Source organism: Hemitrygon akajei, chromosome 7 (assembly GCF_048418815.1).
Source record: "Hemitrygon akajei chromosome 7, sHemAka1.3, whole genome shotgun sequence".
Classification (NCBI taxonomy): Eukaryota; Metazoa; Chordata; class Chondrichthyes; order Myliobatiformes; family Dasyatidae; genus Hemitrygon; species Hemitrygon akajei.
The window spans coordinates 183,771,717-183,799,095 of NC_133130.1; the positions used below are offsets into that span (position 1 = coordinate 183,771,717).

The window sequence follows — 27,379 nt, forward strand, 5'->3', positions numbered from 1 at the left end:
CACAGAGTAAGTGGTATTGAGGCCAAGGATGGATCAGCTTTATTCTTACTGAATGGCAGAGAATGCAGAAGCCCAGATGGCATAATCCTGCTGTTTCTTGAGTTTACCATTCTTTCTATCCTCTTGGCTACAAGCTGAAGCTTCATAATCATCCATGAATCATAGTTCAATGATCAAATGAGGCATGACTGGACTACCCTTCCCTAACCTTAGTCTCCAGCAATACCTGGATAACTAAACAATTTCTCTGTCCTGAATTCAAGTACTTTCATGACTGGATAACTGCAGCTCCATCAACACTCAAGAAGCTTGACACCATCCAGTACGAGGGAGCCCACTTGATTAGTACCCCTTCCACAAGCATCCAATCCTCCATCAATGTCGAACAGTTGCAGCAGCGTGTACTAGCAACAAGCTGCACTGCAACAACAGTTGGGAAGTTCCTAAGGCAGCACCTTCCAGACCCACAACCACTACCATTTAGAAGGACAAGAACAACAGTTATCTGGAAATACCACCGCTTGGAAATCTCCCTCCAAGTCACCCACCGTCCTGACTTGGAAATATATTGCCATTCCTTCATTGTCACTGGGTCAAAATAAGACCAGAAGATATAGGAGCAGAATTAGGCCATTTGGCCCATCAGGTCTGCTCTGCCATTTCATTTTGGCTTATCCAATTTTCCTTTCAGCCTCAAACTTCTGCCTTCTCCACATATCCCTTCCTGCCCAGACCAATCAAGAATCTATCAACCTCTGCCTTAAATATACATTATGACTGGGCCTCCACAGATCATGGAATTTCCTCCCCAACAGCACCGTGGGTGTACCTATACCTCAGGAACTGCAGTGGTTCAAGACAGCAGCTCATCACTACCTTCTCAAAGGCAACTAGGGGTGGACAATAAATGCTGGCTTAACTGGCAACACCCATATCCCATAGAAATGTAGAAACATAGAAAACCTACAGCACAATGCAGGCCCTTCGGCCCACAAAGTTGCGCCGAACACGTCCCTACCTTAGAAATTATTAGGCTTACCTATAGCCCTCTATTTTACTAAGCTCCATGTACCTATCTAAAGGTCTCTTAAAAGACCCTATTATATCTGCCTCCACCACTGTCCCCATAAAAGAATTTTTTTTTTTAAAGTTGGTACTTCAAAGATAAAACTTCACCAGACAATCTGAAATGTAGATTTCTCTTTAATCTAAAATCGAGCTTTACAATGCCCATTCTGCCAACCTGAGCAAACAAGACTTCAGCTCTCCTTCTTTGCAGTTCTGTATGGCCCTCAAGTCTTACAAAGTAACCATTCAGAATTGTACTCCATGTGGTCAAACACCTTTCAAGGAGTTTTACCACTTGAATTTTTCTTGATGCAAGTTCAACAGAATTATGCAGCATGTATAGGCAGAGGACAACAACAATCTTCAGAACATCCCAACACCTGCTCTTTATAGTTAAACTATGCTAATTCTGTACTAACATGAAATATTGTATGTACAATAAACAACTCCAATGATCAGCATTTCTAATAGCCTAGGTCAGAAAGCAGATGAATGAGAAAAATAAAAGAAGTGTTTCTCAAAACAGAGTGTTTGCCTCTGCCAGTTACACATTTCGCTAAACTTGGTTTCTGGAATTGCTCAGCAATTTCTCTCTGAGTACAGAATACAGCAAGCATACAGCAACACAGCCACATAAACATAGTGCAGTTAACCACTCTTCCTACTGATAATGGGTTCCATCTATCATAACATTCAGAGATGTTTTGTAGGATTCAGACATTTTTAAAAAAAGAGTCTTTGCAACAGAATTAGCTGTAGATCATTGTATCAGCACTTTGCTCTCTAAATATAGGAGTATTATGACTAAATTCCTGCAGCTGATCTGCTGAAACAACTATTTTACTGAAATGCATGCCAAAATTTTATGAAAAATATTATACTTCCAAGTGGAAAACAGTACAGAAAATACTTGCATCATCTCATGTAATACAATTTGAGATTTATTCTGAAAAACTTCAGGGAACTTGTAGGATTTAATAAGGAAATAAGATAAATTTCATATCATTCAAATTATTTACATATCAACTTTCATAAGATCAAGAGTTCAACATAATTTGCACTGTTTTTTCTTTGAAGTCCAAACAAGGGCAGGAAAGTATCATTGCTCTGTGTAATGTAACCTGTTCTGCATGTACTGTGCCTGCAAAATTTCAACCCAACACATCAGGAATAGCTTAATCTGAAGGGTTCCAGCATACAGATAACCCTTCACAGGAGGACTTAAAGATCAGTAAATTAGACAACTGCAAGACAAATTATTCACATCCGGAGACAATCTTGGAAGTGCTAAACATAAAACTATGGGGATGTGATTAAAACAGTAAAATAATAGTTGGTGGTACACAGATGGAAATATCAAGACATATTTGCTACATCTTAAAAAAGTGTGTGTTGATTGGAAGAACAGCAGCAAGAATGATCCCAAATACAAAGACTTAAAACTGTGGTAACATTTGAAAGGGAGCCTGATAAAGGAAATACATGGAATGCCTAAAAGAATAATAATTTTTTTGAAATATTTAGGCACACACTTTCAACTAGAAGCCTTGAAGTTGGTGCCAGCAGTTTATGCAAATTTTTATATTAGAAAAACAATGCTCCCCACTGTTAAAATACTAACTGAATAAATTAAATTATTTTTAAAACTTCACATTTCCAATTACACCACCCCCACAAGGAACTGAAATCTAACATTATACTGTCTTTTGCATGTTTGAATGACTCCTAAAATAAATTCATTTTAAGGCTTCAAGAGATTCATGAATTCTAGAACGAAGACCCAGAGTTCCAATCATATCTAAACACTGTGCTAATACAGTTTTGGTGGATTTCAATTTTCAATTCTTGGCTATAACACGTGCAGAGATATTTAAATTGGAAAGCCATCTCTAGTGTAGGCTGCTTAGTCAGAAACACCTGTGATCAGCAGCTTTTGGAACTGCAGCTTCCTTATTAATAAAAATGTTATGGTACAAATTCTTAAATCACTAATCCACAGAGGAGAAAATTCATTTAAAATACTCAGCTAACACCTGAGGCTTTTAAAATGGTGCTCAAAATGTAGAAATGTCAACATGTAGATAACTTGCAAACCAATCCTATTCAAACTGCAATTAGACTAAAACCTGCCCTTTTATTACCTTTAAGATTTCTTATATTCCTGAGATTTGACAGTAACTCAAGGTACTATCATCTTTCAAGCAGTCCCATTCATATCTCCAAGGCATATGCTTTTAAACAATATACTGATTTATAGTCTTGGTATCAATCTGTCTAGTCAATGCAACTTCCTTCCCTTCCAGGAAAAAAAACTCAAGCCGCAGTATCAAAACTGAACTGCAAAACTGTATTTTGTAAAAATTGATAGCTCAGTTACCATTCTGCCAAGGAAATTCACTGTGACCTCCAGTTGCACCTTTTAGATCCACTAGAAGTATTGAACCCAATTCTATGGCAACATGCCCACAGCAGCATTACATACAAAACTGAAGAGATAATATCAGTAAACTGAAAGGAATAATTCACAAGCGAATTCTGATACCAGTTTATAGCAAAGATGTCCCGATACCAGTTTATAGCAAAGATGTCCCAAGTTTTATCTTTTTATTAGTTACTTAAGGTAAACACAATGAAAGCTATGGCAGGGAGTCACAACCAGCTTAGTGTTCACATTTTGGTTTTAAGTGGAAATATTTAAAGGAAGACAGAAGAAGTGGACTTTGAAGTGCAGAATGTCATGACCCACAGATCATGTGATTTACTGGTGGTATTACAGAAAGAACTCTAACTAAAATGATGTTACAACAGTAATACCTTGATGAATTTACTTTAAACAAATGGAACGTAACACAAAAGTGATAATTTAATGTCTGAGCAATAAAGGAATGAACAGATCACCACGGTATACCGCATACTGGTAAAAGGAAATTCCAACATTTTACGTTAATAATGTCAGTTTTCCTCCGTATTTCATTAGCAAAAATCAAGTCAGAGTCATTTATAAAAGAGACCTTACCAGATACTACAGTAAAACATGGTTCAATAGCTAAAGTACGTGCACTGCAACATGCGCATTCTTTTTGAGCTTGATACAAAATTAGAATCTTTTCTATCATAATAATTACAGAAATAATAGTTCCTCCGTATGGCGCCGTAAGCGTGCGTTATGATGGTTGGTCTTTCAGGATGAAAAACCATTAATACTTCGATTCATAAGCCAAATATCACTGCCGCTTTTAAGAAGTCCAAGATAAAGGACTTTAAAAGCTGACAACAATAAATACTTTGCCTCAAAATTAGCATTGATCAGGCACGTACAAATGCCCAGATTTTGAACAAGTGCGTTTCACAGAGCAGGAAGCACTTGGGTAACTTCTGAAGCGAGGGCAGGGTGGGAGGTGATATCAAGAGAGAGGAGTTCGATCAACAGCAGAAATATTTACAGCATTCGGAAATATTTACAGCAGCCCTAACGGGGTCTGTAAAACAGGAGGTTAGGCGCATTTATAGAGGAAACTTTTGTTGAAGTTCATCGTATTACAAACTTCAAGGTTCGCCAATTGGTCGGACAGTGCGCTCGTTCGTTGTAGCAATGCCCACACCCGAGCGCATCCGATCCGTGGAGAAAAGTCCCGTCTGCACGTCGCTAGGTGACTGCCCGGCAACTCCCCCGGCCTACAGCATTAACCCCTTAACCTCCTCCTCCTCGACCAGCACCCCGTGGCCGACGCCTCCAAGTCATGAACCCTCCTTTACCTTCTTTGCGCCCGTAAAGTGCCGCCGCCCGTCCCTCTTGCCCTTCCTCCTTCCCTCTCACTGTCTGCCTGAGCGCTAGAGAAACAAGCGCAGCTAGCACCGCACCGGAAGCCAATGCGCTTAACAACGGACGTGATGTCACCACCACCGACGGGTGATGCGAGTATCCAAGCAACAGGCCCCGCCCATTGGTAAACAAAAGACCCGAACTTGTTCCGCGTCGTTTCATTATTATTTCCAGCCAGGTACGGACAGGAGGTGTCGGAAAGGGGAGAAAGCGGTGTCATCGTATCGCAGGAATATGAGAAATAGGGGCAGTAGTTGACCATATTGCCCCTCGAGCTCTGACCCCACCACAGCATGATTATGGCCGAATTTCCACCACATTATCGTTTTCCAGGCCCCTACTTTTCTCTAAATTTAACAGACTCTGGCTGGGTGCCTTTGTTGCTGGGGCAAGTGTTTTTTCATTACACCTATGTATATATGTTCTTGTGCATATGACCGTAAACTTAACTTTGAAATGCTAGAGGCACTCAGCAGATCAGTCAGCCAGACTCACTGAGTTCCTCCAGCATTTTGTGCATTATTCCAGATTCCAGTGCTTGCAGTCTCTTGTGTCTCTCGTTGGAATGTGTTCAGTGATTGGGCCATCACTGCAATCCATGGTCATAAATTATGAGATTCACCAACATTTCAGCAAATAAATTTCTCTTCATTTCAATCATAAATGAAACCATTATTTTTAGAATCTTTGCCATGGGAAACATCCCTTCTACATGTACCCTGTATGCCTCAATAAATTTACCTTATTCTAATCATGAGTGACCTACCCTACTCAATTTCTCCAATAGACCTGCTAAACAGGGAACCAATCTAGTGAATCTTCAGTGAATTCCCCCAGTAGCAAGTATCCTCAACACAATCAGACCAAAGTTTCACAAAATACTCAGGTCTTGTCTCACCAAGGCCCAATATAATTGTAGAAAGAAAGGCATCTTTACTTGTGTACTCAAATTGTTGCCTTGTCATTTCCTCAAAATACTGATCTAGAAATCTATACTTTACCACATACATTCCATATTCTACATTTCACACTACTTTGTATTCTCATTCTCTGTCACCTTTAATCCATCTAATGGCTCTATAATTTAACTTCACCCTATCAGAGATGTTCCTCTTGCTCTCTCCATCCCTACTCAGTTTCTTTGCAGCTTAAAACTACATTTATTTCTCTCTTACCCCATTCTGACAGAAGGACTTCAACCAGAAACACCCATTCTTCTCTTTCCATGGATGATGCCTGACCTGCTGACGGTTTCCTGCATTTTCTACGTTTATTTCAGATCTCCAATATTTGCATATTTTTTAGGTTTTATAACAGTTAAATGCAGATCATCGTCAATGGGAGAAGCAGCTCAAGGTCAAGTAAACACCTTCTATATTATTGCATTCTCCTTGACACTGAAAGCTAAAAGATGACTAGGTACAGATATAAAACATTATAACCCTCCCTACTTAACAGATTTTTTTAAATTTCAAAAACATGTCCAAGGCCAAGAAAACAAATGTACATATATCTTTCCATTAATAGGCAAAGCTGATAAAAGAACAAAGAGTTATTATAATAAAACAAAAGGAAATTTCTGAAACTGAATTGTAACATCGCTTGTGATGGTAATTCACCTTATAATTAACTTGATCAAGATGATCAAGGCAAGTGTTACAAGGATTACCCTTGTAATGGCTTTCTGCATCTTTGACCCTCAACTCAGGTGCCCCCCAGGCTGGTGTCCTGAGTCCCCTCCTCTAGTCCCTTTACACCCACGACTGTGCTGCCACACACAGCTCCAATCTGCTGATCGAATTCGCAGATGACACGACATTATTTCTAGCGGTGACGAGACAGCTTACAGAGGGGAGGCTGACACTCTGACACTGTGGTGCCAGGAAAACAACCTCTCCCTCAATGTCCAAAACACAAAAGAGCTGATCGTGGATTACAGGAGGAACAGAGACAGGCTCGGCCCTATCAACGTCAATGGGTCTGCATTTGAGAGGGTGAGTAGTTTCAAGTTCCCCGTTGTACATACCGTATCACTGATGATCTCACCTGGACTGTACACACCGGCTGCATGGAAAAAAAATGCACAGCAGCATCTGTTCCGCTTCACGCGACTGAAGAATTTTGGCATGAGCCCCCAAAACCTCAAGACCTTCTACAGGGGCAACATTGAGAGCATCCTGACCGGCTGTGTCACCGCCTGGTACGGGAACAGCACCAACCTTGATCGCTGGGCACTGCAGAGAGTGGTACGGACTGACCACCCATCTATGGATGTGAACGTCCCTCCATTGAGGACATTTACAGCAACAGGTGCAGAAAGGCGGCCTGGAAGATCATCAGGGACACCAGTCACCCCAACCATAAACTGCTTCAGCTGCTTCCGTCTGGCAAATGGTGCCGCAGCATTAAAGCAGGACCGACAGGCTACGGGACAGCTCCTTTCTACAAGTCATTTGACGTTTAAATTCACATGTCTGTACATTGCGACGGAGACACAACGCAAAGATTTTTATTCCCTCGCGTTGGTGGGATGGATGTAAGATTTAAATAAATTCAGATTCGGTTAGGCACAGAGAGAATCTGAATGTACTGGCGAATACCTTTATTAGCTCAGTTCACAAGCACTTGAATTTGCACAATTGAACACCTGTACGCACACGCAACAGTGTTCCCTGACCCTCCATACACAGTCAAAGAGAGCAAAGGTAACACCAGGGAAAACGAGCCTACACTAGCCAGGCATTCCTCGTGGTCCACCTGTCCCGTGTGGGGTCCACCACATCTACGTTGATTGGTCTTCAGAGAGTCATCACTGCTTTATTGAGAGTTGAAGCTACTCACTTTTATTCTCCCTATCAGCTCCAATGTTGTGTTTCAATCTTGTAGACTCTGGCCTATCTGGCTAGCGTGTGTCAGTTTCCCATTGATTCTGGGCCAAGCCAGCATCAATTTATTGCCCTCTCTGGGAAGTGATAACTGGTAATTAATGTCTCTTTGTTCTGATCAGAGCAAACCAGCCAAGTGCTAGGCTTGAGTTAGGCAGATCAGTCACAAACCCTATTATTCATACACCTGCATGCTCTAATGTACCAAAGAACACCTCACAAGTAACTTCTTATTTGGAAATGATTATCCAGCAGATTATCAGGAACATCATTGCATCTACTTTAAAGCACTTTGATACAGCTATTCCTGAGCAAAACAAGTTCACAAGACAACTCACAAAACTGAGGTTACAGAGCAGTTTCACAAATGGCTGCCTTTATTTCTTCAGCCTCATATTAAGCACAAAGACAATTTGTTGTCAACTTCCACTGTTCTGAACTCATTTGAATTCACAGATTTGTAGATTGTAGTTCTTTCTGGCCAACACAAACATCTTCATGGATGATAAATGCTGTGTATGTCAAAGATTTCAATTTGTTTTCCATCAATCATCTATGGACATTTAGAAACCAAGTTAATACCTTAAAGGACTTAGAAATCATTGTGCACCATCTTGAGCACTTTGAACTGTTTATCTCTGTCCATAATTAGCTGAAGAACCAAATTTCTAAACAGTCCATGAACCCATGAGCACTACTTCATCATTCCCTTTTTGCATTATTTATTTATTTTGTAATTTATAGTAAATTTATGACTTTGTACTCTACTACTTAACCAACAAATTAAATGCCAATAAGTCAGTAATTATAAATGTGACTCTAATTGTAGGTCAAGTTTGGAATAGATTGGCTGATGGGTTTCAAAACATAACAATTCACTGTCTTTGGAGTAATTTTGTTTCTGAAGAGTTTTTAAATGTGTATGACAGAATACCAGAGTAAGTCATAAGCACAAGAGATTTTGCAGATGTTGGAAATCCAGAGCAATGTATACAAAATGCTGGAGGAACTCAGCAGGTCTGGCAGCATTTGTGGAAATAAATAAACAGTCAACTCTTCGGGCTTTAGTCCAAGGGCCAAAGAACAAATTTTGAAAAGGTAAGACCCAACATCAAAGTAGGAAATGAAAGCATACAGTACACAATGGCTAAAGATAGAGGCAACCTTGATGAGTGCAAGAATGAGAAGGCTACAAGGAACAACAAAGGTGACAACATGACAGGGCTGCAGGGAAGAAACATGAAAAACATTTTTAAAGATCATAATAAATTTGATCAAAAAGAATGTGGTCAGATTAATGCAAAAATCAATATTGTAAATATAAATAAGAAAATAGGTGGCTCATTGAAGGCTTGCTTTGTGTCAGTACTTAAAGAAGAGGAAGAGAAGAGAGTCCAGAACACCTCAGTATTAAAGTAGAAACAGAAACACATCACAATTAACAACTCAAGACAAGTAAAGAATAAAATTGTTGTTCCTCTCCATGCTTCGTGGCGTATCAGGCGGCAACCTTGCCGTTTCTTTACCATTTGTCTGTTTTTTATGAGGCTGAGTTGCTAGCTCGATGCTCAACCCAGCATGGATGGAAAGTGTGCAAAGAGCCGGCTGGGTTTGAACCTGCGACCACTTGCCCTTGAAGTATGCTGTGGATGCCACTCCCTCATTGGCCAAAGAATGAAATCATTGGGCTAAAATACAAACAGAGAAACATCTGGACAAGATGATTTCCAAATAAAGATTTAAAGAAAGTAGGTGAATAAACTGCAAATGTTGGAACTAATTTTCTGAAGTTCCTTCAATTTGAGAAATGTTCTTCTAAATTGTGAAACTGCATTGCACGTCATTTATTAAGAAAAGTGAGAGATAGAAACCAAGGAAATATATATACCAGTTAGCTTAATGCTTATCCTTAGTAATTTATTAGGCTATACTATTAATAACAGGAAGATCAACCATCAGGTACATTTAGAGTTAATCACGGAGAATGTGAACCAGTTTTTAATGGTTAGGTCACATTTGACAAACCAAAGTGAAGTTTTCTGAAGAGATGAATAATCTCACTGACTGAACAGGGTAATATTTATAAACATTGTTTACATGAAGTTCCAGCAGATATTTGATAAAGCACCTTGTTAAAGAATATTTACTGCACTTGAAACTAAATGGAACTGAAGGAAAAGTATCAACTTAACTGCAAAATTGGCTGAGCAGCAGGATATGAGAGTATGGATAATAGGCAGATAATCAAATTGCCGTGCATTTGACCTGCAGTAGGCCAAAAGATGCATGTTTAAGATGCATTGATTCACTGTATTTATAAATAACATTACATGCATTTACATATGGTTAAAATAATATTCATTGTTGCCAAGGTTGTCAGTTATTGTCCATCTCCAAAGACTGCTTTGCTTCTTATGAACACATTTTGATTTGAGACCAGAGTGACATATAACCCATCTCGGGTAAGATTAGCAGATATTCATTCCCAAAGACATTAGTGGATCTTAGGGCTTTTACGAGTGAGCTGACAGCTTTGTGTCTACATTTTAGTGATAGTAATCGTCATCGTTGTGTGCAGTGTCATATGACATGATCATGGTCTTGACCATGATTGTTCTTGGCAAATTTTTCTACAGAAGTGGTTTGCCATTGCCTTCTTCTGGACAGGGTCCTTACAAGACGGGTGACACTCAGCCATTATCAGTACTCTTCAGAGATAGTCTGCCTGGCGTCAGTGGTCAGATAACCAGGACTTATGACATGCACCGTCTTCTCCCATGGCTACGTGACCCTGTTCAGAGGGCAAAGCAGATGCTACACCTTACTCAAGGCCACCCTACCATCCTTTAGTGACACCAGCTTTTACATTTACAGATTTCATGAAATACAAGTTCTCAGAATTACCACTGAGATGTAATATCATGGCAATCAAACAGCTGTACCTGTCTCCAGGTGTATTGTTTCTGAGGAAGGTATAAACACCTGACGTTGCAAAAAAAACTCTAAAAAAATCAAGGAAAGTACTGTTTGGAACTTATCTTCGGACACTACCCTCACTATGAGCAAGATAAGCTCCTTTTATGTAATTTGAAGATTTTCTCCATAAGCATGACATTCCTATCATATACTTGCCCATTGAATGAATGGGAAGGGGAATATAATACTGAGCTTCAAATTATTATATATATGAAACATAGAAAACCTACAGCACAATACAGGCCCTTCGGCCCACAAAACTGCGCTGAACATGTCCTTATCTTAGAAATTACCTAGGATTACCCATAGCCTTCTATTTTTCTGAGCTCCATGTAGTGTCCAGGAGTCTCTTAAAGGACCCTATCGTATCCGTCTCCACCACCATCGCTGGCAGCCCATTCCACGCATTCACCACTCTTTGTGTAAAAAACTTACCCCTGACATTTCCTCTCCTGGTTTTAAAATCTTAATTATCTAGGAAGTGGCTTTAATTGTAAATTGAGACATTTCCCTTTCCTGGTCATAAAAGGATGTGTACATGGAACAGTTGGGCTTTATTGGTATGGAGTTAGTCAAAGGTCTGTATGAAGCTGTAACTCTTTCATAACTGTTGGCATTATTTCAGACAATACATAGCTCATGTAAAAAAGTAAAGGGATATTTATTTGTTCCTGTTAGAAACAGATCTGCTCTCATTGCTTAATATTTACTTCCAGCAATCTTAAAATAGCTGCCATGCTAATAAGTTGCTTAATATCAATTACACGAAAAGAATCAGGGAGCAAACTGCTGTGCTTATTAGCAGCCTTAGAAATAGCAGCTATTGGAAAACTTGTCACTTCGGAGCTGCTTTGTGCAATATAAATGTTTCATTCTCCAACGTTGCACCATAGAGCTCAGTATCTATGAGGGCTGACAACTCAAAGAACAGTCATATGATGAACTCACAAAACAGTTTCACATGAATTAATCTTTTAAGTGCCATATCCATTTTAAGCCAGTTAATTGAGTAAGACCAGAGAATTTGTATTTGTGAGCAGCCACTGTCAGAACATCACTTTTTCACACATTCCTGAGGAAATTACAAGTGGGAAGTGGGAATTTATTTATAATTCATGTTTGAAAACAGGTTTTCTTAATTTAGAGAAAAGCAATTAAAATGAATTCAACAGAGCGGAAATCACCAAAGAAGATAATAACTAGACAAGGCCTTTTTATCCAACCACTGTATTAATGAGAATTGGGTTGCTCAGTTCCGAAATGTTTCAATATCGATTGTACAATGTGTTCTATCCACCTACTATAATGTCAAAAGGGAAAATATTCCCTGCAAGATCAATTAGTCTGTTTTTAGCATTGTTTTAACCTTTCTTTCTGATAGGATGTCCCAGTCTATGTTGGGGGATTGATGGTGGACAGAGTTGGCATCTTAGGAGGTTAAGGTAGGTTCAAGCTTGTCATCGAACACTCTAACAAACATCCACAGATGTACCTTTGAAAGTTTTCTGACCAGTTGCATCACAATCTGGTACAGCAATTTGAATGTGTAGGAACACAAGAAGCTAGAAAGGAGAGTGGACTCTGCCCAATACTAGACATGCACATTCTTCCCAACCGACGGTAGAATCAAGAGCAGACAGTACCTCGAGAAGGCATCAAAGTTCCCCACTATCCACGCCATGCCATGAGGTATAGAAGCCTGAAGGCTCATACCACCAGATTCTCAAACAGCTCCTTTTCTTCAACTCTTCAGTTCTTGAACCAGCTGGCCAAAGCCTAATCATCACTACAATTTATGTATACTGTGACCACTCTGATTATTTTACACTAAAATGGACTTAGTTTTCTTTTGTTCTAATTGTATTTTTTCTTGTAAAGTTTGTGTATAATTTTTTTTTCTTGTGAATGCTATGTATATGATATATATGCCTGTGATGCTGCTGCAAACAAGTTTCTTTTGTTCTAATTGTATTTTTTCCTTGTAAAGTTTGTGTATAATTTATGCTTTTTTCTTTCGAATGCTGCTTATATAATATACATGCCTGTGATGCTGCAGCAAGTAAGTTTTTCATTGCATTTGTACTTGTGCAGAAAACAATAAACTCAACTTTGACTTTGACCTTCAGGAGAATTCTGCTTTCATAGTACATAATCACAAATATATAGAAGGTTCATGCACAAGTGGTATGACACATAGATATAGCACATTACAGGCCCTTTGGCCCACAATGTTGTGCCGACCCTTAAACCCTGCCTCCCATATAACCCTCCACCTTAAATTCCTCCATATACCCGTCTAGTAGTCTCTTAAACTTCATTAGCGTATCTGCCACTGACTCAGGCAGTGCATTCCATGCACCAACCACTCTCTGAGTAAAAACCCTTCTTCTAATATCCGCCTTGAACTTCCCATCCCTTCCCAACTCTGGATAGTATGGATATGAAGGGCTTTACAGGGACACTATTCAAGTTACGTCTCTGCTATCTGCTGTGAGTAGCCCATGTTTCAAGATTTTAGAGATAAGGGTGAGCTTTATTTGTCACATGTACATTGAAATATCAGAACACAGTGAAATCTGTCACTTGCATCAAATCAAATCAGTGAGGATTGTTCCGGGGGCAGTCCACGAGTGTCACCACACTTCCAGTGCCAACATAACATGCCAACAACTTACTAATCCTAATATAACTGTATGTGTTTGGAATGTGGGAAGAAACTGGAGCACTCAGAGGAGTCCCTTACAGTCGCTGGGAGAATGTAAAGGTTCCTTACAGGCAGCGGCAAACCCTGATCAGTGATTCCTGGTGGTGTAAAGCAATTGTGCTAACCACTACACCACCGTGGCACCCCGTTTCAGAAGCCAGGCCACTACTGTCTAATATACCAGGACCTTTGTGCCAAGTCTGAGGCCTTGATCTTTAAACACCCTTTCCTTTAGTCACACAAAGACGATGTTGCCACATTATAGACTGTGGTGCATCTGATTTGCAGAGAGCTGGCTCTCATTCTGAATGCTGATTATGGAGGTGATATTACACAGTGGGAGTCAGTTGCCCGGGACCTTGCTTTGCAGCTGTATTGTGTAAGGTCTGTACTTGTATCCAGTAATCAGACAACTGTGGCTCTAAATATGCACAGTGTGAAGATCATGTCCACAGGACCTGTAATGGATAGAATTGATCAGGGGCAGGATGCAGCTCTTTGATTACACAGAGCCGACATTTGAGGATCCTTAATATGACTTCCCCAGGAGAACTCCCTGTGATTACAATCAAATGATTCTTTATTTGAAGATGGCTACAGTTATAATTTCTTTGAGACCCCCTGGAATATCACCTCTTCCTAAATAAGGCAGAGGAGGGCTGTGAATTTGCATCCAGAAGTTTCAGTATATCAAGTTTTGTAACTTGTAGGGAACTCCTGTGCACCTGTAATCCTGTTTTACGTTCAACATAAGGCCTTGTAAACCTCAGGGGTCTAGGCTTTTGGTCAGACTGGAATGAATAGTTAGTTGTGGCTTAAAGGCAACAATACCAATATCTAGAGCAGATCCTTGATTGAGGAGTTCCTTGAGGTGCTCCTTAATAAGCAAGTCATTCTCATCAAACCAATCTTGTCTCTCCGGGACAGAAGATAATCATTATTGACTTGAGGATTGATGATCAGGAAGATTATGGATTGATCAAAGCGAATGCTAGGAGAAGAGAAGAAGATGAGTGCAATGAAGAGTTTAACAGAAGGGGTTGGAAAATCATAGAGTGATGTGTCAGAGAATGGGAGCATTAGAGAGTTCAAGAAAGGAAAGGAGATTATTGTCAGAGACATTGAAGGTTGGCAGGCAGTATGATTGTTTGCACAATTTAAGCACCGAGCCAAATTGAAAAGGTCAGAGAGTTCAGGCTCGTGGTGAGGGACGGGCCATTTCAGTTCACTGCTCCACTCTGCACTGAACTAAGGTGCTATGGGCAGGACTGTCTTTTTGGATCAGTTTGGAATGATATTTGCTTGAGTTTATTGTTTGCATGATTCAGTTAATTTTCTCCACACATTGGATGTTTGACAGTTTTTTTATGGCTTTTTTTGGGTTTTGTTCCGCAGCTGCCTTTTAGGAGACAAAACTCCAGGTTGTGTAATGTATACATACTTTGATAATAAACGCACTTTGAACTTTGATGGAAGAAAACTGATGGGATGATGGCGATAGCAAAAAGGAGAAGATTGAAGGTAAAGAGATTTGGTGGAGGAGTGGGAGAGAAAGAAGATTACAGAATTCAGATAGATCATGATATAAATGACAACATGAAGGGCTTAGTAAGTCCAGACAAGCAGTGGTCTCAATCTTGGGCAGGGTACGGGAAGCTTTGAAATGATCAGGGAAATAAAGCATAGGTGGAGCTTATATGTAAAAGTAAGGAGGGACACATGAGAAAGTAGCAATGAACTGCCCCTCACCCACAACCCTTCAAATATTAATAATCTAAGTACATGGCCCCACTAGGTCCGTATGCAATGCCAATATTTAGAATATCATCCATTCTATTTTTAGTGTTGACATTTAATACCTTTACATTTGTCACCTTATGTATTCTTTCAGTATTTCCGTTTTTTTAAAAAAAATCCAGCTAGAAATATCAAAATGTCACTTATCTTGCATTATTTTAAAATTTGTACATTTGGATTTCTATCCCTTAATCACAGTCTTTAAAACAGATGGCAAAGAGTTGAGCTGGATATTTGCATTGTACTTACATAATTATCTTGGCAGGAAGACATTGGCCAGGAGGAATGTGGGCCCTATTTAAAATGGTAGTAGTGGGGCTTGGGGAGGATACTAAGCTTACTTGTCTTTAATTTAGGTGCTTTTTTGTTAATTCTCTTCCTTTGTAGCATATTGTTATTGTATGCTTAATTTTGCACTGTATTAATGTTCCTCATTGGGATTTGGGGTTTTTAATTTGTAAAATGTTTTGAAAAACTAATAAAAAAACTAATAAAAAAAATTTTTTTTTAAATGGTAGTAGTGACAATATAAATGAAATGTCTTGTCAGTTTGAGTACTTGTTCATTTCTCCCCATGCTCAGAGGGAATGTTGCCAGTTTCATAACCAGACCGATAATTGGTCTTTAATTCCACAAGTTTAAACTTTAACTACAAGCCTTCTGTGTAGTATTTCATCAAGTGCTTTTGATAGTCCATGTGAATGATCCTAATTAACTCTGCTAAAAATAATCAATCAAGTTTAGGTTAAAGATCTGATGTTGCTCCTTCTTATTCAACTAAAAATATTCAAGGTGCTTAGCTATAGTATCCCTCATTATGCATCAAATACACTCAGTGGCCACTTTATTAGCTACCTCCTGTGCGTAATAAAGTGGGCATTGAATGTATGTTTGTGGTCTTTTGCTGCTGTAGTCCATCCGCTTCAAGGTTTGACATTTTGTGTTTTCAGAGATGCTCTTCTGCACTCCACTGTTGTAATGCATAGTTAGTTGAGTTACTGTTGCCTTCCCATCAGCTTGAACTTGTCTGGCCATTCTCCTCTGACCTCTCACATCAATAAGGTGCTTTTACCCACAGAACTGCCATTCACTGGATGCTGCTTTTAATTTTTTGTTCCATTCTCTGTCAACTCTAAGACTGTTGTACATGAAAATGCCAGGTGTTCAGCAGTTTCTGAGATTCTCAAACCGCTCTGTCTGGAACCAACAATCATTCCATGGTCAAATTACAGTACTTAGATCACGTTTCTTCCCCATTCTAATGCTTGGTCTGAACAACTGACCTTTTGACCATGTCTGCATGCTTTTATGCACTGAGCTGCTGCCACTTGATTGGCTGATTAGATAGTTACATTAATGATCAGGTGTACTTAATAAAGTGGCCACTGAGGGTAACTACCTAGCAAAAGGTATAGGCTATAAGTGTCCTGGCTTTCCCTCCACTTTCTTAATTTGCGGAGCATCACGTGCATCTTTCCAATCTGAAATGCCTCATTCCAAATCAAGAAAATGTTTTGAAGATTATAGTTGCAGCACATCCATTATTTTAGCCTACTTCCTTTAAAAGCTGGAAAGAGCACCATCTGCTCCAAGGCAACTGTCACTGTTTTCTGGCAATATTTCTTTTCATTGTTGTTATTTTGCTTATGTTAATTTTGGCAAGTCCACATACCCAATTCAATTTTAGCTTCCTTGGAAAGTTATCTGCTGTCTTCACTATAAATGCAGGTACAAACTAATCACACAGTATGTCTGTTTATTAATTTACATGATAATTACCAATGTATATATAGGTACACATTACTCTTGACCACTCCCTTCTTTCAAATATATTTATGAAAGTTACAGTGCAAATGTCCAATTCCTTAAGTAGAGGGCACCTGCTATGGATCTCTGTTGAACTTTTCCTGTAAGCAAGACAATAATGTGTACAAAATCGGAGATGCCCCAAAATCTTCACTGAATTGTTAACCAATAGCGTGTATCTCTGTGTAATGTATAAAGAGATATTTGGTAAAGGGAGAATTAATAATGATTTTAAAGGAAGAAAGAGAAGTTGACAGTGGAAATAATTTGCAGATGGAACTTAAGTCTGGGTGAATGTTGGCTTGATGAACAAAGGAGGTGTGATTAAAATCAGGATGGCTGAGGTGCATAGAACCCAAAGGAAATTACAATAAGCGGTGGATCATGGAGGAATTTTAAAATGAGGATGACAATTTTTAGATCACTGAATTAGATTATTAAACCCAGACTGACTGAACAGACCTTGGTTCAGATTAGGACTTTAATATTAAAATGATGATTTAAAGTATGGTAGTACAGAGACTTCCAAGAATTATTGATCCCTGCATTACAGCTGTTAGGTTTATGAAATTCACCCTTATAAAATTCACAAATGACAACCAAAAAATGTAATCAGAAAAAAAATCACTCTCATGGAATTTCTGTTAAAAAAACAGCATTTTTTAAACTCACATATCTCAGCACATGTGCAGATGATGCACTTCATTTTATGGAAAATTGCAATAAAGACTGTTTTCTAGTAATGCAACACTCGGCAATGTGTGGCTTGCCTTTATCTAATTTTTTTAAAAATTGCATAACTCCAAAATCAAACAAGCATTTCAAAGCCATTAGATATAAGACAATGATTTTACTCCACCCTAACAGGTTTGAATTTACCCCATGCACTGATGTATCTAAATTACGGTTAATAATTATACAAATACTGTAGCTTGTCTTTGCAGGATTTGAGAATACATATTAATTCAGATGAATAACAATGATGTACACTTTGTAGACATCACTGTGTTCAGAGCATTCCCATTAACTGATGTGCTTAGTAAACCTAAACCTTCATAAACACAAGGTTTCATTATTCACTCTGTTTCTAATTAAAGTAGGAGCAATATCTTCCGAATCAAAGATAAAAGTGATTTTATTGACTTTTCTGATGAGTGGTCTTATAAAAATGTGAATGGATCTCTATTTATTAAAATCTACCAAACAGTTCAGGTATTCCTTTGCTGTTGATTCAGCTGAGTACTTTATTTCTCCTCCGAGTTAGTTTCAAGAAATCATACAGTATTGGAGGTGGCTATTTGATCCTTCAGACTTGTGCCAATTCATCTAAAAGCAATCCAATTAATCCTACATCCCTTTGCTCTTTTCCCATTGCCTTGCAGTTCTTCCCTTCACGTATATGTCTAATTCTACAACCCTTTCAGCTACTACATGTCAGATAATAACAACACAGTGCACAAAAATACATCTTCTCATCTCCCTTGTGGTTCTTCTGGCAAGCACCTTAAAGCTGATGCTCCTGTCTATAGGGACAATTTCTCTGTTTGCCTGGATAAAATTGTGTGCACAGAAATAACGTACTTTGAAATTGAAAGTGATGTGAAATAATTAAATCTATTGACTTGCTGCACAGAAATAATGACATTTTTGAATAAATAATTGAAAATATTTTTGCATTTCCTCGGAATCAATGAAAAGCAATTGGTCCATTATAGAATGGACCAATTATAGAATTTTTATTGGTTATAAGTTCAGATTGATGGTGTTTTTAGACATAAAGTTTCACAGGATGTAAATGTGCTGACCAAGATATCCATCTGAGCTCGTCTCACTTGCCTGCATTTGGCCACTATCCATCTTGGCCATTTCAATCCATGCACCAAAGGTCTCTTAGACATTGTAATTGTACCTCCCTCCATAGCTTCCTCTGTATGAAAAAGTTGCCAGCCAGGTTTCTTTTAAGTCTTTCTCCTGTCATCTTAAATCTGTGCTCTCAAGTTTTAGACTCCTCTACTATGGGAAAAAGACTGTAAACTTCCACCTTATATGCCTCTCATTTTTTCATATATCACTATAAGGTCACTCTTCAACCTCCTATAATCTAGGCAAAAGAAAAGACCTGGTCTATCCAGCCTCTCCTTATAACACAAACTTTCCATTCCAAGTACGGTAACTTCCTTGTGAACCTTTTCTGCAGCTTTCCCAGCTTAACTGTATCCTCCCTACAGCTTGGCAGCCAGACCTGCACACAATACTCCATGTTGTCTCACTAGCAACTTGTACTGATGTGCCAACTCCAACTTGGTGCCTTGACTGATGAAGGCAGTGCTGGCCAGTGCATTCTTCACCACCCTATCTACCTGTGTCTCCACTTTCAGGAAATTAGATACCTGTAATTCCTAGGTCTCCCTGTTCTGCCACACTCAACAGGCCCTACCACTTACTGTGCAAACCCTACCCTGTTTTAACTTAACAAAATACAAAAGCTCAATTGTCCAAGTTAAATTCCATCTACCATTGCCTGGTCCACTTCTCCAGTTCATCCAGATCCAGCTCGAAGGCAAATAACCTTCTCATTGTTCACTACACCATCAATATGAACTTGCCAATCTTGCTAACAAAATAGTCATCTAAATCATCAATATAGGTGACAAACAACAGTGGACTCAGTATTGAATTGTAACACGAGGAAATCTGCAGATGCTGGAAATTCAAGCAACACACACAAAATGCTGGTGGAACAGTGCCTGGCCTGCTGCGTTCCACCAGCATTTTGTGTGTGTTGATTAAATTGTAACAAATACTTTAGTTGTCTTTGTGAAATAAATATATCTGCCCTTGTGTATGATCACTGTATTTTCAGACATCATCATTATTATCATGGGAATTACACTCAACCAAGGGGGATACAGATATAGAAGATCCCATGTGGCAGAAGACTCCACCAAATCATAAATGACAACATTAAGTGATACCTCATTGAGGGGTCTGTAGTGGAAAAGGTGAGAAGCTTCAAGTTCTTGGGCATGAACAGCTCAGAGGATTTATCCTGGGCCTAACATATTGATACAATTTGAAAGAGGGCATGCCAGTAGCTATATTTCATAGTAGTTCGAGGTGATTTGGTATGCTACCAAAGACTCTAGCAAATTTCTACAAATGTACCATGGAGAGCATTCCGACTGGTTGCATCGTCACCAGGTATGGAGGTCCAATGCACAGGGTTGATAAAAGTTGCAGAGGGCTGTAAACTCAGCCAGCTACATCCCGGGCAATAGCCTCCCCACCATCGAGGACATCTTCAATACGTGACGCCTCAAGAAAGCAGCATCCATCATTAAGGATCTTCAACATCCATGACATACCCTCTTACCACCAAAGAGGATAGACAAGAGCCTGAAGAAATACACTCAATGTTTTAAGAAAAAGCTTCTTCCCCCTCCCCACCATCAGATTTCTTAACTGTCCATGAACCTCTCTATTTTGCTCACTTTTTGCACTTTTATTTATTTTTAATACATTTCTTATTGAAAAAGAGTAATTTTAATGTGTTGCACTGTACTGCTGCCACAAAACAAATTTCACAAGTCAGTGATAGTAAACCTGATTCTGATTCTGAACAATGGTTTCCCACATAGAATTCAATTTTCTGAATAAATTAGCAGTTATTAGATTTTCTGATAGCTCGAATGTTTGAATAAATAATATGTATTCCCTACATGTTAACGGCAAATGCTGTTTCAGAGCCCTAAGATTGAGATTGTTAATTTAGCTGTAGTACTCTCAGTTGATCAATTATTTTAATGTGAAATGGAGACTCCTCTTTCTCCCTTTTTAAGGAGAGAGAGAGAGCCTGTGCTATGTCAAATACCGGGTGAACGAGTAGTCTTTGGGGTACTGCAAGTCTATGTCTTTGCTGTTGCTTTGCTGTGTGCTTGAGTGCTCAGTGGGTGCCATTGCTTTTTTTTGCTGGTGGGGGGAGGGGGAATCATTGCTGTGCTGCTGCTTATGCGTGGGAGGGTGGGGAGCCTGGGGGTTCGAACATTTAACTGTCATTCATTCTTTGGGGCACTCCTTTGTTTTTGTGGATGGTTGCGAAGAAAAAGCATTTCAGGATGTATATTGTATACATTTCTCTGACATTAAATATACCTTTGAAATCTTTGAAACCTTTTATTTCAAAGGGAGAAGGATTGAAATGCAGATCCAACCGTGAAAAATTCTGATTTTACAAAACTAATCTTGCTTCCATTAGAATCACAAAAAGAAATATTTATCTAATCAGGAAAACTGCAAAACTGCATTCCTCAAGGAATACACAAATACTTACACAGAGTAAACTGCTTAATGAATTAAGTGCCTTGTATTATACTGTCATACCTGCTCTGTAATGGCAAAGGTTAAAATGAACTCTGATGGGCTGATGGACTACATTAAATAAAATGTATTTAAAATGCCATGAATAGAAATCCTTCAGCAAAGTAATAATGGACACTATATAAACAAAATTCAGAAACCCCTAATGGACACTATATAAACACAATTCAGAAACCCCTAATGGATTACTTGCTACATGTCCGAATGCATCAGCAGAATTAACCTCTTGGATTTCATAAAAGTCACTGGTTCCCAAAGAAACTGATCCAAAAGACTTGCCTCTTTCTAACACCATCATCTTTAACATAATAAAATGGTTTTTTAACTGAGAAACCAGTTAAAAGTCAACTTCCAAGGTCTGAAATAAGTAGAATTTCAATATTTTTCCTCTATGGTGTTTTCAAGCAACCACTTAAGTGAAATTCCCAGTCAGTTTAAGAATCCACTCAGTGGCTACTTTATTAGGTACAGGAGTGGTCTTCTGCATCTGTAGCACATCTGCTTCAAGGTTTAATGTGCTGGGCATTCAGAGATATTCTTCTGCACCCCACTGTTATAACGCATGGTTATTTGTTGCCTTCCTCTCAGCTTGAACCAGTCTGGCCATTCTCCTCATTAGCAAGGCATTTTCACCCACAGAACTGCCACTCACTGGATGTTTTTCTCTTGCATTTTGCACCATTCTCTGTAAAATCCAGAGACAGTTCTGTGTGAAAATCCCAGGAGATCAGTAGTTTCTGAGATAAACCATCCCACCTGGCACAAACAATCATTCCACAGTCAAAGTCACTTATATCACATTTCTTCCCTATTCTGATGTTTGGTCTGAACAACAACTGAACACCTTGACCATTTCTGCATGCTTTTGTGCATTAAGTTGCTGCCACATGATTGGGTGATAAGATATTTGCATTAATGAGCAGGTGTACAGGTTTACCTCCTAAGTGACTACTGAGTGTACTTCTTATTCAGGCTAATGAGAAGGTAAGTAGGAGAATAGGACAGATGACATTTTTAATCTTGGATGCAGCATGGACCTAATTAGCTGTATGACCCCCTTCTGTACTGAGATAATTCTATGATTATGCACTTTTAAAAGCTGCAACAACAATTTGACTTCTTGAATACACTACCACCATTTAATAAGCATAAAATGCCTTTTTTTAGCCGGTTGTCTTCGGTTGATAAATATATTTCTAAGTATTCACAATAGAAACACCATTAGTTAATCAGACACTCAGGAAAGCTAATGTAATTTACATCAATGCAATCACTAGCAATTTCAATCAGAGAAGTAGTCTGATCTTAAGATCAAGAGACATGTTTTGCCACACTAATATAGCATGATGACATTTGTTGCACTTTAATCAACAATGTTTTTATAAAATCTGGCAGATAAAAGTCTTGATTGTAAAACTGAGCAACATAAACAAAAATCTGGAAGAACTCAGCAGGCCAGGCAACATCTCAGCCCGAAATGTTGACTGTACTCTTTTCCATAGATGCTACCTGGCCTACTGAGTACCTCCAGCATTTTGTGTGTTTTGCTTGGATTTCCAATATCTGCAGATTTTCTTATGTTTATAATTGTAAAACTATTTCATTTATCTTCTAAACTAATTGCAGAGTTAGAGTAGAGAGTGGTGTAGATTGTAGAGCTGCACTGGTGACCCTAACCTCCTGGAGAGTTTGTATGTTCTTCCTGTAACCATACGGGTTTTCTTTGGACACCCTGCTTTCTTCCCACATTCCAAAAACATGCAGATTGGTGGGTTAATTGCTCCTAGTGTAGTAAGTGAGTGGTAGAATCTGGGCAAAGCTGATGGGAATGTGGGGCTAAAACAGGATTCATGTAGAAGAGAGCTTGAGTTCTGAGCATGTACATGGTGGGTTGAAAGGCCCATTTCTGTGCTCTGTGAATCAATGAACTCTGTATCCAGCTAAAACTGCACCGTATATTAAAGTGAATCATATTTACTTCTGTATATAGAGTAATGCTAGCCAATAGAAATTGCAAACAAACCAGAAGCATTGTTGTCTCATTATGCACCTATATAAGTATAAAGTATTATTTCAACCACCAAATGATGTAAGTTAACGAATAACTTATATACATTACATTCACCACCAAAAATTGGATCTACAATAATCAAAATACTGACATTTTTTAAAAAAACTTTGTATCTTACCACTTCAACAAATAGGGAAGGAGATTAATGTTTACCTTCATACAATGTGTAAATAAGAGCATAAATGACATATGTTCAAATAATACCTTTTTTAAAAAATTAATGATTACTCATGTGGTGGCATTTTGGTTATGTATCAGGCAGCACTGCCTTGGAGCATTTACCCTTGGTTTTTATTTTAACAATATCTTCCAGTTTAAGATGGTGCTGCTGAAGCACAGCAATGACTTGTTGGTAGCATACAAAACTACGAATTACTTTATTAATCACATTTTTTCTCAAAAATGATCACTGCCTGTAACTTCCCATTCAGAGTTGAGGTTCTGAACTGCCTGTATGACTTGGCATTTTTGCAGTGTGAACTGAAGTCTAGAAGATGCAGGACCTTTGCAGCATGGCGTGCGTGTGCTGAATTGAGTGGTGGGGCCCAGGCCTGAGAATGGAATTGGGCCAATTTTTGACTGACTTGAGCTCTGGGCCAGATTGGAAACGTCAGGTATGGGCGGAATTGAGCCACAGGTTAAGGGCCCGAGAGCATATCAAAGCAGCAGGGTCTGGGTCCAAGAGTGACTGATGATCCACTGTCTGACCAATTTAAATGCTGGACCAGATCGAAAAGGTCATGGTGTTAGGGTCAGAGGTGAGGGTTGGGTCCATCTTTAGCTTGCTGCTCCACAAAGTTTACTCATCTCTGTGAGAAAGTGAGACTGTGGCCTGCAACTAACTGACTCCTGGATTGACTGTGACTGGCTTTGTGGCTGTGAACTCATTTTTGTGAACTTTAGTTCTGAATGATGTTTGCTTACTTTTATTGTTTGCCCAATTTTTATCTGCACATTGGATGTATGATAGCAAACATGAGGAAATCTGCAGATGCTGGAAATTCAAACAACACACACACAATGCTGGTGGAACACAGCAGGCCAGGCAGCATCTATAAGGAGAAGCACTGACGACGTTTCGGGCCGAGACACTTCGTCAGGATGTATGATAGTCTTCTTTTCTTAATAGGATCTGTTGGTTTTCTTTGTTTTATGGCTGCCTGTAAGGAGATGAATTTCAATGCTGCATACTTTGATAATAAATATACTTTAAACAAGTATGTATTGTATCACATCTACAGAAATCAAATGATGCTAACTGATGGTCACCAGTGACTCTAGAAAATTTCTACAGAAGTACCACGTGGAGCATTTCAACTGGTTGCATCACCATCTGGTATGGAGGGGTCCCTGCACAGGATTGGTAAAAGCCTCAGAAGGTTGCAAGCTTGGCCAGCTCCATCATGGGCACTAGCCTCCCCAGGATCGAAGGCATCTTTAAAAGGTAATGCCTCAAAAAGGCAGCATTTGTCGTTAAATGCCTCATCTCCCAGGCCATTGCCATCTTCTCATTGCTATCATCAAGGAGGAAGTATTGGAGTTTGAAGACACACCGGCAATGTTTTAGGAACAGCTTCTTCCCATCTGCCATCATATTTCTGAATGGACAACGAACCAACTCATGAACATTACCTCATTATTTTTTCCTCTCTTTTTGCATTAATTCCTCTAAGAGGACCACAACCTTGTCATAGTTTGGAGGCTGGTGTTCCTCGATGATCTGTAGAGCCATGCTGGCTGGAATCAAGTCTTTATACTTTGGATTTTGGTGGAATCAGCCATGCCAAACAGGTTAAAAGGTAGAGGCCAGACTAAGAGTGGTCCTCCAGTCCTCCAGGTTCGGGGGTTCAGTTCAGAGCTAACAACCCTGACTGGTCAAACAAAACTTTTATGGAAACAAAGATGTAGAATCCGTCTACATCTGTGTGCAACGATATTCCAGAGTCTCCACCCTAGTCTTGCATGGTTGACAGTAGTGAAAACTGTGAGGAAGCTACTGGCACGATGAAGGATGCCCTGAACACTGCCAAGATGAAGACCAGACAGATAGAGAAGACCTTCATTGCTGCCAACAGATGTAATAGGCAGTAAGTAAGTAAGTTTTGCACTGTTTATTTAATTTAATTTGGTTTTATATACAGTATTTTTATTGCTTTTTATAGCTTTTTATGTATTGCACTGTACTGCTGCTGCAAAACAACAATTTCACGACATACTTAACAGTATGCCAATGATATTTAACCTGATTCTGATTCTGTTTGTCACACCATTAAAGATCAGGCCTTTATTTTCTCTGGAGCTTTTTGTACAGATGCGATCATTAAAGGCAAGTATATTTTTTCCAATCACTCATGTTATAAGACAAAACACAAATACTAATACAATATCTTCAGCAGCCTTATTTTATGCCTTGAACTTTTTCAACAGCAGCAGTTCAGTGTAAACAAGCCACAGCCAAATTTTCTTAATGAGATATCAAGAAACTGCTCCAGAGAGATCATGAACAGGAACAGAAGGCTAAGCTAGTTTTGATGGAATTCAGCAAACTGAATTATTAAATGTTTCTTTTTCCACTGATGTTGCTTAACCAGCTAAGTATTTCTACTTTTATTCTCAGATTCCTATCATTTGCGATATTTTCCTTAGGAAGGAAATTTGTACATTCCATATATTAAAAAGTAAAATGTTCTCCTTTGATATTAAAGAGCAATTCTGCATTTGTTCTTGGGCTGCTTCCATTGGCACTCAGATCCAGATTTATTTATCACATGTACAGAGAAATATGGAGTGAAGTGCATCTTTTTTGTCAACAAGTAACACACCCAAGGATGTACTGGTGGCAGCCTATGCAAGTGACATCACCTATTCAGGTGCCAACATGACATGCCCAAAATGTTCAACAGAACAACACAAACAACAAAAACAGCAAAACAAGCCCCTTTCCCACTCAATGTAACATTATGGCTAAGGACACAAGGAGATGGTTAGCCTTCTAAATATTCTGTGATTTAGGGGAGTGCGAAGCAACAGAGTCAAGATAACTTTTCACTTAACTCAAATCATTGTAGTGATGTTCATGTTCTAACTGTGGTTGCTCATCTAGTTCTTTGAATTAATGGGATTCAGTCAACTTCCTTCAACGATGTATGTATGAAAAAATGGATTTTCTTTTAAAACAGGCAAAATAGCAAATTCCTTCCCTTATCCATAGGGAATCAGCCTATCCACCAACAAGGACATCTATACAGAAAGTTGCCAGAGAAAGGTCAGCAATATCATAAGTGATTCTATCCACTTTGCTCATGGACTGTTTGTCCCATTCCCATCAGGGAAGAGGTCACACCAGGACCACCAGACTCAAAAATAGTTACTTCCCCAAGCCATCAGGCTGATCAGCTCCTTCACCCATTAATCCACCCCACCACCAATCCCTTTTCATCCCCTATCAGCTACCTTATGTACAGATATTCCTGTACCTAACGTCGCTTTCACTCTACATACGTAAGTCAATCTTATGTATCTATATTCATATTTAAATGAGTCCTGACGAAGAGTCTCAGCCCAAAACATCCACTGTTTATTCATTTCCATAGATGCTGCCTGACCTGCTGAATTCCTCCAGCATTTAGTGTGTGTTGCTCTGGATTTCTAGCATTTGCAGAGTATCTTGCATTTATTATTCATATTTTTATGTCCTTTGAACATATTGTGTTTCTTTTTATGCTGCAACAAATTTGGAGTAACAATCACTTTTCCTCCTTTACACTTGAGCACCGAAGGACAATAAACCTTGAATCTTGAACCCTAACTTCTCAGCATTGGTGACCAATGCCAAGGCTGACTTCACTATTGTGCTGGTGTGGCCATGTGCA

At 39.0% G+C, this 27,379-nt stretch overlaps 1 protein-coding gene across 2 annotated transcripts in view; it reads right to left on the reverse strand.

The window, feature by feature from the left end:
• Positions 1-4,939, reverse strand: part of LOC140731268 (nucleus accumbens-associated protein 2-like) — a 73,365-nt gene extending 68,426 nt beyond the window's left edge. The window contains exon 1 of one of the 2 annotated variants that reach the window (XM_073052851.1): positions 4,825-4,939. The gene's annotated coding sequence lies outside the window, so the exon portion shown is untranslated. The remainder of the gene's footprint in view (positions 1-4,824) is intronic. The other variant, XM_073052852.1, reaches the window with a different exon arrangement.
• Between the last annotated feature and the right edge of the window lie 22,440 nt (positions 4,940-27,379).